Genomic DNA, 10,000 nt, shown 5'->3' on the forward strand with positions numbered 1-10,000 from the left:
AAATCGGAAGATGTGTTGATAGAACTGTATATATGTATATATATATATATATATATATATATATATATATATATATATATATATATATATATATATATATATATATATATATATATATATATATATATATATATATATATATATATATATATATATATATATATATATATATATATAATGACATTGAAATTATAGCAATTTCGTATTTTCTTAAGAATATTTTTGTCATGCTGTGTAAATGTGTTAGTGAATAAAATGACACATAAATTGGGAAAATATAAGGGAGGTAATTGGTGTTCGCTATTAATCGTGACAGGGGAGGTAATTGCTCATATTTTGGGGAGGGGAAAAATAAACATAAGAAAACTCAAATGCTAAAGTAGTGATATGTAGTATTTAATGTGATATGTATGTGAACATGAATTAAAATATATAATAAAACCACAGTTACTTATGCCTTCATATTTGGTGTGTTCTGTATTTTCGACAAATATCTTTATATTTATTTAAACCTTCTTGTATAGAGAATGTTTCTTTGGACTAGAGGATTGGGAAGACTGTGAAGTTTGATTGGATATCATCTGCACCTTATTCTATGCTCACAGAAAGGAAGCTCTTTGTACTATGGGAAACGGATCAGCTTCTTATGCAGTGTAGCTTTTCGTCTAAGATTCATACATATCTATCCTACATAGTTATGTCCACAACCTGAACAAGTTATAACATAAATGAGGTTCTCGGAAGCACAAGTGAAGTTGTTTTTAATTGTGAATCTCTCTCCTTGCACAAGAATTCAAGCCTTCCAACAAATTGTGGCATACTCCACGATTTTTGCGTCTACATTATATAAACATTTGTTTCGTGATTGTAGTGTAATGTTTTGCATTTGTCAGAAGTCGTTTCAGCGATTTGTGTTGCATTTTGTATTTGATAACACCTACTATCGTACAAAATGCGGAACTGCGATGTGAAGGAATGCAACACATGTCCTTGCGAACCTAATAATGGGATATCTTGAATTTTCCATGTATAAGTGCCACTGCAAAAAACATGGACATCCATTTCACCAGTATATAAAAGAAAACTAGAAAACATATCTGGATGTCTGCTTTATCATTTGGAATGTGACCCTAGACAAACATTTGGAATTTAAATCAATGCTAAATAATATAAACACTCTTATTCAGTTTACAATGGAATATAGTAAAGAAGAGGACATTTTATTAAATATCATTGTTAAAAGAGTCAACAACCAAATTGTAACATATATTTATCAACCAACGGACTTGCAACTTTATCTTTTTAGCTTATGCCACCCACAACACAATAGTTTCTGTTGGAAATATCCGAGACTTCCATATTCAAGACCTCAGAAGAACACTAACTATCTATCCTCATTTATAGGTGATAGAATTAAGTCTTCCACGCAATTAATCATTAAAACATTATCGTAAACGAAACGTAAAACCACACCACATCTCAAAACACTACCGTATATATCAACTCACAACACTAGAAACAATGAGGCATACAACACTATTTTATAAAATCTACCTATGCTCACTAGGGCTCCAAAAACATCTCTGTTATAACGTTTTTCAGGTGGTGGACATACATATATGGGGACAGACAAGTATGGCACTTAGACCAATAACCACACGGCATCAGGAAAAGATACGTTTTACACAATACAAACAGATTCTTTTCAGTAAACACATACAGAATTGTGCAGGTAATATCTAACCAAACTTCACAGTTCTCTCCATCTACCAGTGCAAAGAAACAATTGCTGTACAAGAATGTTTAAATAAGGAAATGTATTTATCAAGAAATAGAGAACAGGCTTAAATATGAACGCATAACCAACTGTGGTTTCCATATTCATTTTAATTCATGTTCACATACATATCCCTGTAAATACTTCATCTAATTTAGCTTTTGCATTTTTCTATATCTATTCATCCACTCCCTAAACTATGAGCAATTACTTCCCTTGTAACGAATAATAACGATCACCAATTAGCTCTAATTAGATATTTCTACATGTTGATCAATTTTATTTACAAATTCACATGCACATCATGAACTAAAAGGTTCTTAAGGAAATACGAAATTATAATAATTTCAACGTCCTCTTTTGTGAAAGCGAAATCGGTCGAGAAACACAATTCTCTTTTGCTTATAAAATATATTGAAAAATATATGAAAACTATGTAAACTGCGTGCATTTTAGTTCCCTTGTTTTGTATATATAATTGGCGTTACAACTCACCACATGGGGACAATCGAAATTCTCCTCCTTTCTTTTTATTACAATATATATGTATTTATACATGTTAATATATATATATATATATATATATATATATATATATATATATATATACACACACACGCATGCACACACATACACGCACCCACACACACACACCCCCCCCCCCCCCCACACACACACACACACACATATATATATATATATATATATATATATATATATATATATATATATATATATATATATATATATATATATATATATATATATATATATATATATATATATATATATATATATATATATATATATACATATGTACATACATATATATATGCATATGTATGTACATAGTACATATATGCGTAAGGACATATATGTGTGGGTGTGCATGTGTGGGCGTGTGGGCGTCTGAAAACACGCACACATGCATAATACTTGAAATCTGTGTGGTTTTGTGTATTTATATGTGGTAGTGCATCTTTAAGCTGTGATGTTACAACTTGTAGCTAATTATTAGTTTATTGAATATCATTATTAAATTCAATAAACTGAATTAATTATTCAAGCTAGTCTACAAATTTGGATATAGAACATACACATATAATCTTATAAATTTAAATTAAGTGTCTATCATCCGTAAAAGAGAAATTTTCTTTTAATTATTTTGCTGTGTTAATATTCAGGTCCAACCGAATTCAAATGTGTATATTGATATCATTGTCATAGCTAAATGTCTGAATCTACCTTGATAGCGTTTATGTGACTGTGACTCTTAAAGGAGCTAGCAACTAAATGTCACTGAAATCAAATGCAACTCTCTTAAATTACGAACAAGATGTATATTACATGTGTAGACGCATTGTGAATTGACGCATTAGAAACATGTTGTGAACGCAATGCGTTTGAGTCGCTTCGCGCTTTCGTTCAATATTGTGTAAAGCACCTTCATTACGAACATTTCTAGAAAGATGTAACGTTTGCAAAAATAATATGTACCAATTGATGAAAATGTCAGTATCTGTAAAACAAAAGGGAAAATTGAGAAAGACACCCGTCCAGTCATATATGCATGATGGCAACTGAATGGATTCGATAAAAAAAACATCTAACGCTAACATTTGTATTTATTCAAACTCTTACGACCACATATTTTGCAAGTTTTTCTACAAATTTTTTATCTACCAATTTTCACTCAGCATGAGAATATGATGGCAGGGTGGTACTCTGAGATACCCTTCTAAGTGAAATAACATAATTTCCTTCAGTCTAAAGCGAAGGTTTTGAAGGAGATAACCATGTCTGTGTTTTTAAAATTTTCAAAGGAAGCTATTTTGTATATTTGCATGCCAGATTGATCATGAACACACGAAAAATTATTCGCATATTAACATTTAGTAGACTTTTCTGTATATTTGGTAGAATTTTCTCTACTAAGCTGTAGATGCATTCGATGGTTGGCTTACGGCTCTTAAAATAGGGATCGTACCTCGTAAGATCATCTGAACGCCGGCAAAAGAAGATGAATTTACAGCATTTTTTTATAGGTATTTAGACGTTATCTGCGATGCTGCACTGTATATCAATGGATTTATACATTCTGTTTATATACTACGAAATATTTTTTTTTTTTTTGTAATTTATCTACAGTTCAGTCATGGTACATTTACTAACATACTAGAGTAAGAGTAAATCTTAAAATTCCCACGATTTAAAAACAAAATAAAGATCATTATTACATTGATAGAGTATTTACTAATGCATTTATATTTCGCTGCCTTCCGCAAGTTACGGAATTCCTTACATTTCGCATTTTCTTATATATAACATGCCTCAATATGGGCATCATTAATAAACAAAGATGAAATTTGTAGAGAAAGGTTTGTTCCAATGTTAGTTTATGGCTATATATATATATATATATATATATATATATATATATATATATATATATAATATATATATATATATATATATATATATATATATATATATATATATATATAATAATAATAATTTACCTAATATACCCCATTTAGAAACAGCATAAATAGACATAATATAATACGGAAGACAACATGAAGAATATAAAGCTATCCTCATTCACTTTCATCAAAGAAATTTAACCTAAATTGAAAAGACAAACTACTCAAGAGAAATATATTTCTAGCTTTATCTCATAATAAAATGGTTATAAAATAAAATTTCACATAAATTATATGGCGGGCGATATTTGGTAAAATACTTTTTTTATCCTATTCTAGCTTACGACGTAATATATGCATATTTTATGAATAAACATACTGTGTTTTGTTATAAAATTTCAAAGTAGACTGATATATAAAATGATGGCCATGATTTCTCACTACCAAACGATCTGCGAATGAATAACAATCTTTTGTTTTCCATAATTGCTACTTCTGCGTAGTGAGTATGTGTGGTAATACAGAGTTTGTCGAATATCGACTTTTTATATGTCTTTTATATATAAACTATGTATAAACTATTTACATGACTTTTATGTATCAAAGCACCCGAGGATTAACATTCCTACTGCTGCAGTAGTTACTTTTTTCCTATGGTTAACTGACTGTTTAAATGTCTGCCTCCACTGAGCAAGAACTCGGTCTGCTTCTACTCATATCCTGTGATGGTTTAATGCAGCCTAAGTTAGTAACAGAAGATCGATCCGCTAATTTGGTGGTCATATTTTGCTTTCCCATTTTGTAGGATTCCATAATGACGTGTCATATGATTTTTCTTTCTCCAATAATTACCGTCTCAAACATATTTCTCTATACACCCTTCATGTTCTAAAATAATATAGCATGAATAAAAATTGTGTACTCATATCAAATACTGATTTCTAAATATGCTAATTTTCGGGAAAATAATTCAGATAACAGTAAAGAGGACAGGCTGATTAAATTATCTAGTATCCAGTTATTTTACGGAGAATAATGTATTATAAAATTGTCCAGTGGGGAAATCATTTTCTAAGTGAAGATGATTATATTAGTTCATTTTCCACACTATACGCAGTTAATTTTCGCATAATTGTTACTATCTGAATTATTATAAATCATTGCGGAGCAGAGGGATTTGAAGAAATGGGATAATTTTATTCTAATGTGTATTGCAGCAATGCGTAAAAATGAAACTTTAATAAACCGAAAGAGCTTTAAAGCATTAAACTAAAATTTACGAAAATCAGATTTAATATTGCAGGGTGCGATGAAATTTAAATGTATTTAAAATGTATACATCGGTTTGCAGTGAATATTGTCTAGTACACCTATGAAACCTTGTCCATGAAAAATGGAAAAAATATTACACAACACATATATCCATAGAAGTATGAACATCTCTATACAAATAAAACTTACTAATTTTAATTTCTAAGTTTTGATTCGAAAGTTGATTTGTAATTGCCCTCTAGATAGAATCTATATGTCTTGCATATCATAATATAGTTCATTATGTACAACTAGTTTTTATTCTCAAATGGCTAATTTCACAGCGTACATTTTTTACAATATCAAGCATTATGAGCATTATATATGTATATATATATATATATATATATATATATATATATATATATATATATATATATATATATATATATATATATATATATATATATATATATATATATATATATATATATATATATATATATATATATATATATATATATATATATATATATATATATATATATATAATTATTTTTGTTGTATTGCACGAACTAAATGTCGGAGGGGGACGAGATGAACTATCTGCATCAACTTACTATAAAAGCAGTTTGTAATTGTACCGTTTCTTTTGTTAGTGCGCTTCGATTTTAAGCTATAATGAAAGTGACAAATGAGCATATTCTGCATACTTTATATATTATGAGTTTAATAAAGGCGACAAGGCAACGGAAATTGCGAGGAATATTAATACACCATATGGGAATCGGAAATAAAAGTAAGCCAGTATCAACAGTGGTTCCAAAATTTCCAAGCCTGAAGCGACAATCTAAAAGGCGAGATGAGTCCTGGAAGATCTGGAGAGCCCGCCGAGGACTTTCCTGCAAACCTTGATGAATCAGAATCCCAGCGTAACTATTGATGAGTTAGCATAGAAACTTGGATATGGTCATACAACCATTCATGGGCCCAAGAGCACCACCGGAAAAGTCAGCAAATTGGGTCAGTGGGTTCGTCAGAATGTCTCCGCAATTTATCGCGCGCAGAGAATGAATGTGTACACTTTACTTTCACATCTCACGATGAACCTTCTTTGAAACGAATAGTGACTAGTGCCGAGAAACGGATTCTCTATAAAGATATCAAGTGCCGAAGAGAGAGGTTGGAAAAGGAGAAGCATGCACCTCAGGTGTAAGATATTGTTATATTTATTTTTCCACTTTGAACTTTTAAACTCAAAGCAAACGACAATAAATGAGATCTGCTGCGAACAGTTCGAGCGGCATAAGTTCTTGGGATATCATACTAAACTTATACACATAAAGTGAGTCAAATTCACTTCTTATGAAATTTAATTAATGTTATGGTTTTTCCATTATGAATAATGCCAGGCAAAGAGAGAGAGAGAGAGAGAGTGAGAGACAGAGAGAGAAAAAGAAGACTGAGAGAGAAAGAAATACAATTTTGTAATTTGCTCAATGTGAACGAATTATACCTTATAATTTTGCAGTTTAAAATGATAAAGTGAAAAGAGTAAGTATGAAGCTATTCAGTATTCATTCAAATAATGTCTGGGTGTTATTTATATATAGTTATACATAAATACAAAAGTTTACATATTCATGCGTGTATAAACGCATGCATACATATATGTGTGTTTGTGTGTGTATACATATAGATAGATGAATACATATATATATATATATATATATATATATATATATATATATATATATATATATATATATATATATATATATATACATATATATATATATATATATATATATATATATATGTGTGTGTGTGTGTGTATATGTGTGTGTGTGTGTGTGTGTGTGTGTGTGTATAACTATATAAAAAATGTATAAATATGTAAAAAGATAAACAGAGCAATGGTAAAGTTGGAAATATATATATATATATTTCCAACTTTACCATTGCTCTCTTTATCTTTTTATATATTTACATATACACACGCTAATACACGACTTATAATCCCCAATCCTGTTCATACAACGACTTGGGCATAACTAGTCGGTATACAGCACTTACTCGGTATTACCTGTATCTTTTTGGGTTGGGTTAAATCCAATACCATCCACAACCTTATATATATATATATATATATATATATATATATATATATATATATATATATATATATATATATATATATATATATATATATATATATATATATATATATATATATATATATATATATATACACATACACACACACACACATATATACATATGTGTGTGTGCGCGGATGTGTTTGTGTGTGTGTGTGTGTGTGTGTGCGTGCGTGTGTGTGTGTGTGTGTGTGTGTGTGTGTGTATAACTATATAAAAAATGTATAAATATGTAAAAAGATAAACAGAGCAATGGTAAAGTTGGAAATATATATATATATTTCCAACTTTACCATTGCTCTCTTTATCTTTTTATATATTTACATATACACACGCTAATACACGACTTATAATCCCCAATCCTGTTCATACAACGACTTGGGCATAACTAGTCGGTATACAGCACTTACTCGGTATTACCTGTATCTTTTTGGGTTGGGTTAAATCCAATACCATCCACAACCTTATATATATATATATATATATATATATATATATATATATATATATATATATATATACACATACACACACACACACATATATACATATGTGTGTGTGCGCGGATGTGTTTGTGTGTGTGTGTGTGTGTGTGTGTGCGTGCGTGTGTGTGTGTGTGTGTATGTGTGTTTGTGTGTATACAACCTCGGTTATTTATTACGAATTCACTAATGATTTGAGAAATTCTATTCGTAATTGTTTTTTACTTAGAAAATTATTTCTTCTCTCTAGACGAGCGAAATTTTAAACTGTAGTAAGATTATAAATACATATGCAAATATATATCATTTTAGAAAAATTGAATTCGTGACGAAAATGTCTTATGGATGCAAAGTACCATTGTACATAAACAATAATGGAGATGGGGTGTTCATAGTATTTATAATGGAAAATGACATACAGCAATATATGTGGGCTAATAGGGAGAATATAATAATCATATGGTCATTGTACTCGCTCTCCAAGGAAATATATTTTGTAAACAAATTTGGAATATGGCCGATTACTAGTTAACACAGAGAGATACTGCAAGTTTAAAACAGAGTATCATTATGATAAACATAAGCTTCAGAATTTACCGAATAAGAGGCAGTGAATTCGTAATTTACTTGACATGTACGTTTAAAGTAATTGGTTAAATTATATATTTAATATACTTTTAGCGTACTCATAAAGAAGAAATTTGTGCAACGAACAGCAAGAAAAGTCATTTAAAAGTTGTGTACAGAATAATTGGATTTCTCACAAATCTCACAACTGATATCTGTAAACAATGGATTAATTAAATTTTTGGAGATTTCATTTCAAAAACTAAAATAATATATTGCATTTAGGAAAAAATTATAGCAATCAAATCAACTAAGAATGTCTAAATGTGATATAACTTTGACTTTTTGCTATTAAACAAAATCTCGCAGTGACTAATATTGATAAAGAAATAATTAGATGTAAATATTTGTATACGAGGATTTATAACAAAATATCATTATTGACAACGTTTTACTCACATTGACAACTACGTAAAAATAACCTATTTTAATTTGTACTAGCAATTTACTATACTTGACAAATGAAAACTCTGATACACACGATGCAAATAGTTTGCGCGAATATCATGTTTGTGTAGCATGATCAGCTTGAGCCCAATTATTGCACCTCATTTTCTTGATACTGTTAAAGGAAAGAGAAGTATGTGGCTTCCATTTTACTTGGTATTAACGTAATGTACATTCTTTGCCCACTTGCTAGATATAAAAGTTAATATGAGGAGGAAAAAGGCGGTGAGCTGACTGAAACTTTAACACCCCGGGCGAAATGCTTAGCGGTATTTCGTCTGCCGTTATGTTCTGAGTTCAAATTCCGCCGAGGTCAACTTTGCCTTTCATCCTTTCGGGGTCGATAAATTAAGTATCAGTTACGCACTGGAATCGACGTAATCGACTTAATCCTTCTTTGTCCCCTCTATGTTTAGCCACTTGTGGGCAATAAAGAAATAAATATGAGAAGAAAATGTATGTGTATTTTCTCATGCCTGTGAAGAAGATTTCGATTCCACTATGGCTGAAATGATACTTCATCTCAGGTATCGTAGTGCTCAAAATGAGCCAAAACTTTGTATCTTGCACACTGTGAAGGACAATATTTCTTCTCGGCACAAACAGTTTGCAATATTGCGCAGGGAAATAAGTTGACGTGCTGACAGAATCGTTAATACGCCTTGGAAAATGCATTGCGACATCACGTCCGTCTATACATTCTGAACTCACGTACCAACGAGGATGACTTTGTCTTTCATATGCTCGGGGTCGATTAAGTAAGTACCAGTTAACACTGTGATCCCTGTAATCGACTGATAACCTCTCTTGAAATTGCTGGCTTTGTAGCAAACT

Source organism: Octopus bimaculoides, chromosome 19 (genome assembly GCF_046866305.1).
Source record: "Octopus bimaculoides isolate indiv1 chromosome 19, ASM4686630v1, whole genome shotgun sequence".
Taxonomy (NCBI): domain Eukaryota; kingdom Metazoa; phylum Mollusca; class Cephalopoda; order Octopoda; family Octopodidae; genus Octopus; species Octopus bimaculoides.